Here is a 12,496-nt window from a genome sequence, read left to right as displayed (position 1 = left end):
GAGTCCTTTGAACGCAGATTTCTTGCCGGGACATATGGTACAATACAATCGGTAAGATAGGCTGGAGCTAGACCGTGTAGTATTTTATACGTAAGTAGTAACACTTTGAAGTCACATCTTAAGTGCACAGGAAGCCAGTGCAGGTGAGCCAGTATAGGCGTAATATGATCAAACTTTCCTGTTCTTCTCAAAAGTCTAGTAGCCGCATTTTGTACCAGCTGTAATCTTTTAATGCTAGACATGGGGAGACCCGAAAATAATACGTTACAGTAGTCGAGGCGAGACGTAACAAACGCATGGATAATGGTCTCAGTGTATTTTGTGGACAAAATAGAGCGAATTTTAGCGATATCACGGAGATGAAAGAAGGCCGTTTTAGTAACGCTTCATATTATAGTCCATATTGTAAACCCCAGCACCTCCAAAACCCTCAAATCTAGACTCCAAACATCCCAGAATAAGCTAGTCCGGTTACTTTTAGACCTCCACCCCAGATCACACCTCACTCTAACCACTTCTCCAAAGTGGGCTGGCTCAGGGTGGAGGACAGAGTAAAACAACTTGCACTGAGCCTAGTCTATAAAATCCGCTACACTAGGCTGACCATATTCTGAAACCCCAAAAAGAGGACACATATATGTGTGCCAAGGGGAGCAGCACGCCAAGGCCAGGACTAGGTGAAAGTTTGTCAATGATACTTGAACTTGCTTTATAAATAATATATTTATTTAAATAAAGCACTTTTTTGTCCTCTGTTGACAGCAGTGTTAGGAATTTCCAACATGGGGTCCCAGGAACCCCATCAAGTCCCGGAAGAGTTAGTTCTGCAAAGGATTCTGGGTATTTGTTCTTTTGTGTTTATGTTGTGTTACGGTGCAGGTGTTCTCCCGAAATGTGTTTGTCATTCTTTTTTGGTTTGGGTTCACAGTGTGGCACATATTTGTAACAGTGTTGAAGTTGTCTATACGGCCACCCTCAGTGTGACCTGTATGGCTGTTGACTAAGTAAAAAATATACAACATAAAGTAGCAAGAAACATGTCAATAATGAATAAAGCCAAATATGTGTTGGACCAAAAATCACTTTATATTCTCTACTGCTCACTAGTGTTACCATATCTGAGTTATTGTGCAGAAATATGGGGAAATAATTACAAAAGTACACTTCATTCATTAAGTGTTACAAAAAATATCAGTTAGAATAATACATAATGTTGGATATAGAGAACATACAAATCCTTTATTTATTGAATCAAAAATACTGAAATTCCATGACATAGTGAATTTGCAAACAGCTAAAATTATACACAAAGTAAACTATAACCTGCTTCCCAAGAATATACAACAATTTTTCTCAACAAAAGAGGAGAAATATAATCTTAGAGAAAAATGTAACTTAAAACATTTGTATGCACGTACAACACATAAAACCTTCAGTATATCAGTATTTGGAATTAAATTATGGAATGGATTAAGTAAAGCAATCAAACAATGTACTCATATGATCCACTTCAAGAAACTCTTCAAACTTAAAGTGTTTACAAAGTACAAAAAAGAAGAACCATGATAAACATTCTGAATTTATTCACCCATTCATTCTTTCATTCTCAAAATAATCTTACTTATCTCATCGCATGGAATAAAACTTACTTCAACAATTATTTATTTATTTTTATTGTGATTACTTATGGAGTATATTGTGAATACTTTGAGAACAGGAAGTGAACAAAAGTTTTAGCAACTGTTATGTAAAAGAAAAGGGGTAGGATTAAATAAGCTCTGCTTCTTCCTACTCCTTTTCGAACATGTTGAAAAGGGAAACTGAAATTTGTGATGTATTATGTTGTATGCTTGCATGTTCGAAATAAACTCAAACTCAACTCAACTCAAGTATGCCTTGATTAACAACCAATCCACTATCTTGCTCTCTCTGTCCCTCCCTCACAAATTGTTTTGTTTTCTTCAACCACTTCTTAACCTTGTACTTACATTGAAAATACACGCAACCCTGACTCGAAACGCCGGACAGTTGAGGCATTTAAGAAACCCCGCCCGGACAGCCTGGACAGTACTGCAAAAGAGGACATGTCCGGGGAAAAGAGGACATATGGTCAGTCTACGCTACACCTCTCTGATACCGAAGTACATGTCAAACTACTTCCTTAATCTAAATGACCGCCATAACCACAACACCATGGGAGCTCCACAAACCACGTTAAACCCAGATTCCGATCCAACAAAGGTCTTAACTCATTCTCTTTCTATGCCACATCAATGTGGAATGCACTCCCAACAGGTGTAAAAGTAAGTGCATCTCTATATTCCTTTAAAACTGCTCTAAAACAACACCTCCAGGCAACTTCAACCCTTTACTAATACCCTCCTCCATTAACATTCCATCTCCCCGGATTGTAAATAACCTAATGTAAATAACCAAATGTACTTCTAATGTATATACTTGATTTTATGCAATCTGAACTCACTATGTTCTCTACTGGCTGTACATATCCTACTGTAAGATCTACACTGTTTAAATGTCCATTTCTCTGTTGATGCAATTGTTGATGACTGAAGTACTGATATTAACCAAAGCTCCTCATCCCACCCCCTGGATTATAAATTATGTAAATAATTCAATGTATATACTATGATGATTAACCTGTGTGATGACTGTATTATGCTGATAGTACATGAATTGATTAACGTGGACCCCGACTTAAACAAGTTGAAAAACTTATTCGGGTGTTACCATTTAGTGGTCAATTGTACGGAATATGTACTGAACTGTGCAATCTACTAATACAAGTATTAAACAATCAAAACTACATTTGGTTAGGGTCACTTTGGATTGTACACATACTTGCCTACCTTGAGACCTCCGATTTCGGGAGGTGGGGGTGGGGTGTGTGGTCGGGGTGGGGCGGGGGGCGTGGTTAAGAGGGGAGTATAATTCACCAACTCGAGTATTTCATATATATATATATATATATGTATATATATACATATATATATACATATATGTATATATACAGTATATATGTATATGTATGAAATACTAGACTTTCAGTGAATTCTAGCTATTTATTTTATTATATATATAAATTAAAAAAAAAAGTTGAATTTCAGACGGCACTTATCAAATTCACAGTAATAAAAACACAGTTGTTCTACTAACTGTACTGTACTTGCTGGTTACTAAAATAAAACCAACAACACTTACCTTTCACTATTTGAGTAACCTTTGTTCTGCTATTTGCGTACTGGCGAGAGTCACTTGCCATCAGGTGCGCAACACCACATAAATCGTTGGCCGATCAAAAAGCAACCCCATAACGCTATAGCCAACATTCACCAGGAGATGGCGACAGACAACATAGAATCACTCTATTACAGACGGTGTCGCCATGGCTGTAACTTCCTCGTTCTTCTGCTTCGTCTCCTTGTGTGTGCAGTTTTTTATTAAAATCCGTGGATGTTGTAACGTGATTGAGCAGGCAAGCTGTTTATGTAGTGTGAAAGCGGGCGTGAAAACAGGCTGTCCCCACTCAGGTCCGCATGGAGCTCGAGGGGGCGTGGCCTCCAGCTCTGCTGAATTTCGGGAGATTTTCGGGAGAAAATTTGTTTCGGGAGGTTTTCGGGAGAGGTGCTGAATTTCGGGAGTCTCCCGGAAAATCCGGGAGGGTTGGCAAGTATCGTAAATCGTCTCTTTGCAGGTATGACCCCATTCCATTTACCGAGATTGTGAAGTAGTGTTAAAAATAGATTTTCAACTGTATGTTGTAAACCAAAACAATTATGTGTCCTTGGTGGACCGCTGTCCGTGTTGTCAATATAATGTTGGCACAACTGCACACATATACATCTATTTCCTACCGCTTATTTCCTTTGGGGTCGCGGGGGGCGCTGGTGCCTATCTCAGCTACAATCTGGCAGAAGGCGGTGTACACCCTGGACAAGTCGCCCCCTCATCGCAGGGCCAACACAGATAGACAGACAACATTCACACTCACATTCACACAGTAGGGCCAATTTTTAGTGTTGCCAATCAACCTATCCCCAGGTGCATGTCTTTGGAAGTGGGAGGAAGTCGGAGTACCCGGAGGGAACCCACGCATTCACAGGGAGGACATGCAAACTCCACACAGGAAGATCCCGAGCCCGGGATTGAACCCTGACTACTCAGGACCTTCCCACTAACCCCTCTGCCACCGTGAAGCCCACTGCACACATATTTCTACCGATTTGACACCTTAGTACATGTCTCGCAAATACAAAAACGGATTAAGAATAGTTTTTTAATTAAAACATTGTTCAATTGATTCGGTTCTTCAACAACTGCATATATTTCCTGATCGAAACAGATGTGCTTTTTTTCCTGCAAAATAATGGTTCATGTTGTCCCTAGTGTGTAAATGTGTGTGTGAAAGTTTTCAGTATCTGTGTTGGCCCTGTGATGAAGTGGCGACTTGTCCAGGGTGTACACCGCCTTCCGCCCGAATGCAGCTGAGATAGGCTCCAGCGCCCTCCGCCACCCTGAAAGGGTCAAGCGGTAGAAAATGAATTGATATATGGTTGATTTTTATTTTAGATGAATATTTTTTAAGCAAACAACGTTTTCTAACAACAAACTTATTTGTGAACATTTTTTTAAATATATATGTGACAATGTAACAGTAACAACATAATACAATTTTTCCCATATTTGCTTTTATTATATGGAATTGTTTGAGCAAAAATATTGTCTATAGGGCAAAAAAGCTAAAAAAAATAAAAATAAAAAATTGAAAATATTTGTATTATTTCTGCTCCCAAAACCGTCCGACAACGACATAACAAAATATATCCTGTAAATACAAACATATACATGGTATATAATAGTATAGTTTTACCATTTCAAGATTAAATGATTGTAAAACCGTAATTGATTGACCAAAAAATGGCACTAACGGTTGGCTAGCAATCTTATTATAAACATGTGTACACATTGCTGTCTGAGTCATTAAAGGCCTACTGAAACCCACTACTACCAACCACGCAGTCTGATAGATTATATACCAATGATGAAATATTAACATTGCCACACATGCCAATACGGCCGGTTTAGTTTACTAAATTACAATTTTAATTTTCCCGCTGAGTTTTTTGTTGAAAACGTCGCGGAATGATGACGCGTGACGTCCCGGGTTGCAGGGGACATATTAGCGCAGCACCATTTGCGGCTAAAACTCGTCTCTTTTCATCGCACAATCAAACAGTATTCTGGACATCTTTGTTGCTGAATCTTTTACAATTTGTTCAATTAATAATGGAGAAGTCAAAGTCGAAAGATGGACGTGGGAAGCTTTAGCCTTTAGCCACACAAACACGGTGTTTCCTTGTTTAAAATTCCCAGAGGTGAAGCTTTACTATGGATCAGAGCGGTCAAGCGAACATGGTTCCCGACCACTTGTCAACCGGCAGGTTTCGGTGAGAAAATTGTGGTAAAAAGTCGCCTCTTACCGGGGATCAGCTGAGCTTGCGCCGTCCATGCAGCTGCCGTCGACTTCCCTCAGACACTGGCCTCAAGACACCCGTGGACACACCCCTCCAACTATCAGGTACTATTTAATCTTACTAAAACACTAGCAACACAATAGAAAGATAAGGGATTTCCCAGAATTATCCTAGTAAATGTCTCTAAAAACATTTGAATCCGTCCCAATGCAATCGCTATTTTTTTTTAACTTAATTTTTTTTTCTAGTCCTTCGCTATCAATATCATCATCCACAAATCTTTCATCCTCACTCAAATTAATGGGGAAATTGTCGTTTTCTCTGTCCGAATAGGTCTTGCCGCTGGAGGGTCTCATTATAAAAAATGTGAGGACGTGAGGAGCACTCACCCTTGTGACGTCATCGTCTGCGACTTCCGGTACAGGCAAGGCTTTTTTATCAGCACCAAAAGTTGCAAACTTTATCATCGATGTTCTCTAGTAAATCCTTTCAGCAAAAATATGGCAATATCGCGAAATGATCAAGTATGACACATAGCATGGCCCTGCTATCCCCGTTTAAATAAGAAAATCTCATTTCAGTAGGCCTTTAAATTGTGCTAATTGAACGTACAGGCTGTGCTCCCTAAGACCAAAGTGTAACTCTTTACTCCCAAGGAAGATGACAGGGAAGCGTCTCCAGCAGGAAGTGACGTCACACAAACCGAATGTGCAACCATTTTTTGCTTTTTTATTTTAAACACTAAAACCTTTACAAATAAAATGGAAAATGATAAACACGTTTACACTGAACTCAAAATAATATGGCTCGTAAAAAGTCAGAACAACGTTTGATGTTTTGTCTGCCAAAAAAGGAAATTTTATTTGTAAATAAAACTTGTGTGCACAACGTTGTGATGATAATGATAACTATGGTAGGACATAGTTTTATTGTTTCACACAGAACACAACACAACAGTCGAGATTATTGAAACACTCTTGGCCTGATTCTTAAAGGCCTACTGAAACCCACTACTACCGACCACGCAGTCTGATAGTTTATATATCAATGATGAAATATTAACATTGCAACACATGCCAATACGGCCTTTTTAGCTTACTAAATTGCAATTTTAAATTTCCCGCGAGTTTCTTGTTGAAAACGTCGCGGAATGATGATGCGTGCGCGTGACGTCACGGACTGTCAGGAAATATTAGCGCAGCACCAAACACGGCTAAAAGTCGTCTCTGTTCATCGCGTAATTACACAGTATTTTTGACATCTGTGTTGCTGAATCTTTTGCAATTTTTTTATTTAATAATGGAGACTATACAGAACAATGCTGTTGGTGGAAAGCGGTGGATTGCAGCTGTCTTTAGTACCGAGACACAGCCGGTGTTTCTTTGTTTGTTGTGAAGCAGAGCGGTCAAGCGAACATGTTTTTTCCACGTCAACCAGAATGTTTTTGGATGGGAAAATTGTGATATATATCTTATCGGAGACATCATTGGATTATCCGTCATCCTGCAGCAGCTGTCAAAGGCAGCTGTGAGCTTGGCTCCTCGGCTTCTCTCTGAGACACTGCGTGTTCACCGCAGCCATCCGACCTCGAGGTATGTCTTTACAATCTTTACAATCTCACTAAAACACTATTAAAACAATAAGCAGAAACGGGATCTTCCAGAATTATCCTAGTAAATGTGTCTAATTACATCTGAAACGCTCACACTGCCGCCACCCGGAGCAGTCACTTTTTTTTTTTTTTCTTCTTTTCTAGTCCTTCACTATCAATATCGTAATTCACAAATCTTTCATCCTCGCTCAAATTAATGGGGAAATTGTGGCTTTCTCGGTCCGAATTGCTCTTACTGCTGGTGGCTCCCATTATAAACAATGTGAATATGTGTGGAGCCCTGCAACTTGTGACGTCACGCGCACATACTACCGGTAAAGGCAAGGCTTTTCTATTAACGACCAAAAGTTGCGAACTTTATCGTGGATGTTCTCTACTAAATCCTTTCAGCAAAAATATGGCAATATCGCGAAATGATCAAGTATGACACATAGAATGGACCTGCTATCCCAGTTTAAATAAGAAAATCTCATTTCAGTAGGCCTTTAAAAGTATCCGGGTACTCCGGCTTCCTCCCACTTCCAAAGACATTCTCCTGGGGATAGGTTGATTGGCAACACTAAAAAATGGTCCCTAGTGTGTGAATGTGAGTGTGAATGCTGTCTGTCTATCTGTGTTGGCCCTGCGATGAGGTGGCGACTTGTCCAGGGTGTACACCGCCTTCCGCCCATTTGTAGCTGAGATATGCGCAGAGGTGGGTAGAGTAGCGAGAAATTGTACTCAAGTAAGAGTACTGTTACTTTAGAGATGTATTACTCAAGTAAAAGTAAGGAGTAGTCACCCAAATATTTACTTGAGTAAAAGTAAAAAGTATGTTGTGACAAAACTACTCAAGTACTGAGTAACTGATGAGTAACCTGATTACGGCAAAAAATAATGCACAAAAACATAAAAATAGCAACGAGCAAATTCAGAGCCAGGAATATCTCTTAAGCAACTAAAACAATATTATATATTAAATAATAGTACATTAAAATAAAATAAAAAAATGGCACATTGAGCCACAATAACTTAACAGCACCATAGCCTCAGTAGGCATTCATTGATTTGATTGATTGATTGATTGATTGATTGATTAAAACATGTATTAGTTGCAGTTAGTCCAGAACGCGGCAGCACGACTTTTAACAGGGGCCAGGAAACGCCAGCATATAACCCCAATTCTTCAGAGTTTGCACTGGCTCCCTGTTCATTTTAGAATTGATTTTAAAACATTGCTGTTTGTTTTTAAATCTTTACATGGACTGGCACCTCAATATATCTCGGACCTCATCCAAATTTACATCCCTGCGCGCGCTCTTTGGTCCGATTACGCTTGCACCTCCTGGTACCCCAGCACCTCCAAAACCCTCAAATCTAGACTCCAAACATCCCAGAATAAGCTAATCCGGTTACTTTTAGACCTCCACCCCAGATCACACCTCAATCCAACCCACTTCTCCAAAGTGGGCTGGCTCAGGGTGGAGGACAGAGTAAAACAACTTGCACTGAGCCTAGTCTATAAAATCCGCTACACCTCCCTGATACCGAAGTACATGTCCAACTACTTCCTAAACGTAAATGACCGCCATAACCACAACACCAGGGGGAGCTGCACAAACCACGTTAAACCCAGATTTCGATCTAACAAAGGTCTTAACTCATTCTCTTTCTATGCCACATCAATGTGGAATGCACTCCCAACAGGTGTAAAAGTAAGTGCATCTCTATATTCCTTCAAAACCGCTCTAAAACAAAACCTCCAGGCAACTTCAACCCTTTACTAATACCCTCCTCCATTCACATCCCATCTCCCCGGATTATAAACAACTCAAATGTACTTCTAATGTATATACTTGTTCTTATGCTATCTGAACTCACTATGTTCTCTGCTGGCTGTACATATCCTACTAAATAAGACCTACACTGTTTCAATGTCCACATTTCTCTGTTGATGCAATTGTTGATGACTGAAGTTCTGATATCAACCAAAGCTCCTCATCCCACCCCCCGGATTGTAAATAATGTAAATAATTCAATGTACATACTATGATGATTAACTTGTGTGATGACTGTATTATGTTGATAGTATATATTTGTACCATGAATTGGGCCTACCGAGGATGTCGTAGTGGTTTGTACAGCCCTTTGAGACACTAGTGATTTAGGGCTATATAAGTAAACATGATTAATTGATTAACGTGGACCCCGACTTAAACAAGTTGAAAAACTTATTCGGGTGTTACTATTTAGTGGTCAATTGTACGGAATATGTACTGTACTGTGCAATCTACTAATAAAAGTATCAATCAATCAATCAAAAAAGCCAGCTCCAGTTTGTGGTGCCCAAGACCAGACTTAAGACCAGGGGAGACAGGGCCTTCTCTGTGGTCGGCCCTAAGCTCTGGAACACTCTGCCGCTCCATGTTCAAACTGCTTCCACAGTGGAGTGTTTTAAGTCTCGTCTTAAGACCCACTTTTATTCTTTGGCTTTTAACACTACATGAGTTGTGTGGTCCTCTGTCCTCTGTTGTCCTCTGTGTTTTTTATACACTTTTATTTTTATTTTACTGTTTTAATTGATTTTACCCTTTAAATTAGTTTTTAATCATATTTGTTTTTATATTGTTTTTATTGGTTTTATTTTTATTCATTTTTTGTTTTATTCAGTCATTGGTGGAGCATAATATTGTTTTTAACATGGCTGTGCATCCATCCATCCATCCATTTTCTACCGCTTATTCCCTTTCGGGGTCGCGGGGGGCGCTGGCGCCTATCTCAGCTACAATCGGGCGGAAGGCAGGGTACACCCTGGACAAGTCGCCACCTCATCGCAGGGCCAACACAGATAGACAGACAACATTCACACTCACATTCACACTCTAGGGCCAATTTAGTGTTGCCAATCAACCTATCCCCAGGTGCATGTCTTTGGAAGTGGGAGGAAGCCGGAGTACCCGGAGGGAACCCACGCATTCACGGGGAGAACATGCAAACTCCACACAGAAAGATCCCGTGCCTGGATTTGAACCCAGGACTGCAGGAACTTCGTATTGTGAGGCAGACGCACTAACCCCTCTACCACCGTGAAGCCCTTTGGAAACGTTATTGTTGTTTAAATGTGCTATATAAATAAAGTGGATTGGATTGGATTGTACAGTACAGTACATATTCGTACAATTGACCACTAAATGGTAACACCCCAATAAGTTTTTCAACGTTTATCAATTACTTAGTAAATGACCAAGTCGAGGTGATCTACCTCATATATACATATACATACACACACATATCATTTATACACACACATATCATACATACACACACAAATCATTTATACACACACATATCACATATATATATATATATATATATATATATACAGTATATAATTTATATTTATTTATTTTGCTGTTTTTGTTCACATGTTGAAGGTGTTTTAATGAATATACATGCATGTTTAACACATAGATTCCTATCTTTCATGAAGACAAGAATATAAGTTGGTGTATTACCTGATTCTGATGACTTGCAATGATTGGAATCAGACGTTGACGTTTTCAAATGGAGGAGAAAAAAAGTTCCTCTTTTCTGTCTAATACCACATGAAAGTCGTTGGTTTTTGGCATCTTATCTGTCCAGCTTCCATATTCGTTTTTATACACTTTACAAGAAATACATTGGCGGCAAACTACGTAGCTTGCTAGCTTGTTTGTGCTGGCTTTCGGAGACTCTTATTTTGTTAGCGCAGGCGCGATGGAGCGGCACTTTTATTGTGAAGACAGGAACTGTTCGATCAGTCTTTAGGTTTTTGACGGGAAGTACGGTTGAAATAAAAAGTGTCTTTTTTCCTTTACACTTTTGATTGATTGATTGAAACTTTTATTATTAGATTGCACAGTACAGTACATATTCCGTACAATTGACCACTAAATGGTAACACCCGAATACGTTTTTTAACTTGTCATGTGACCGCCTGGCTCTGTTTGATTGGTCCAACGTCACGAGTGACTGCATGTGATTGGTGAAACGACGCAATGCGTAGATTCTACTTTGAAGCTCTGTCATTGACCAAAACAAACATGAATAGATCGATTAAAAAAAAGTAGCGAGTAGCGAGCTGAATCTAGATAAATGGAACGGAGTAAAAGTAGCGTTTCTTCTCTATAAATATACTTAAGTAAAAGTAAAAGTATGCTGCATAAAAACTACTCGTAGAAGTACAATTTATCCCAAAAGTTACTCAAGTAAATGTAACGGAGTAAATGTAGCGCGTTACTACCCACCTCTGGATAGGCGCCAGCGCCGCCCGCGACCCCAAAAGGGAATAAGCAGTAGAAATGGATGGATGGATGGATATATGCCATCCATATTTGTCTCAACCCGCCCACTCCGAGCAGTGTGGCATGTCAGTCGACAGGGGGCGCTGATTGTCATCCAGTATCAATGTGCCATACCACTGACTTTCTTTCCGATCTGATAGAGTAAAATACAAATCTAATACTTTATGCAAACATACCAAGTATCCATCCATTTGTTACAATATATCTGCTAAAATGTAAAAAACAAAAACAAATGTGTATTTCAAATAATAACATGTCTCCAAACAAAAATAATACAATGAGTTATTTACTCACATTAAGGTGGTGTGAATAACCATATAGTCAAACTACTGTAATAAAAAAGAAAAAAATCAAGACAAAATAATACGAACTACACAAAAACGGTGTTTCAAACCATAACAAAGGAAATGAGTAAAATATCAAAAGCATTAAAATATATTTATATTATTAGGAACTAACATTAGCATAACAACTTACAAAACCATTCAGTTACAGTAACATAAACATGTTAATGTGAAAATGTAAGTTAAGTTACTTTTTATTTATACGAGTTCCCATTAATAATATACACCCTGTGTGGAGTTTGCATGCATATGTTCTCCCCGTGACTGCGTGGGTTCCCTCTGGGTACTCCGGCTTCCTCCCACCGCCAAAAACATGCACCTGGGGATAGGTTGCTTGGCAACACTAAATTTGGCCCTAGTGTGTGAATGTGAGTGGGAATGTTAATGTCTGTCTATCTGTTTTGGCCCTGCGATGAGGAGGCGACTTGTCCAGGGTGTACGCAGCCTTCCGCCCGAATGCAGCCAGGATAGGCTCCAGCACACCCGAAAGGGACAAACGCTAGTAAAGTGAATGGATAGACCAGTGGTTCTCAAATGGGGGTACGCGTACCCCTGTGGGTACTTGAAGGTATGCCAAGGGGTACGTGAGATTTTTTAAAAATATTCTAAAAATGGCAACAATTCAAAAATCCTTTATAAGTATATTTTCTGAATAATACTTCAACAAAATATGAATGTAAGTTCATAAACTGTGAAAAGAAATGCAACAATGCAATATTCAGATTT

The sequence above is a fragment of the Nerophis ophidion genome, linkage group LG04, assembly GCF_033978795.1.
Source record: "Nerophis ophidion isolate RoL-2023_Sa linkage group LG04, RoL_Noph_v1.0, whole genome shotgun sequence".
Taxonomy (NCBI): Eukaryota; Metazoa; Chordata; class Actinopteri; order Syngnathiformes; family Syngnathidae; genus Nerophis; species Nerophis ophidion.
Note: the sequence above shows the minus strand (reverse complement) of the source record.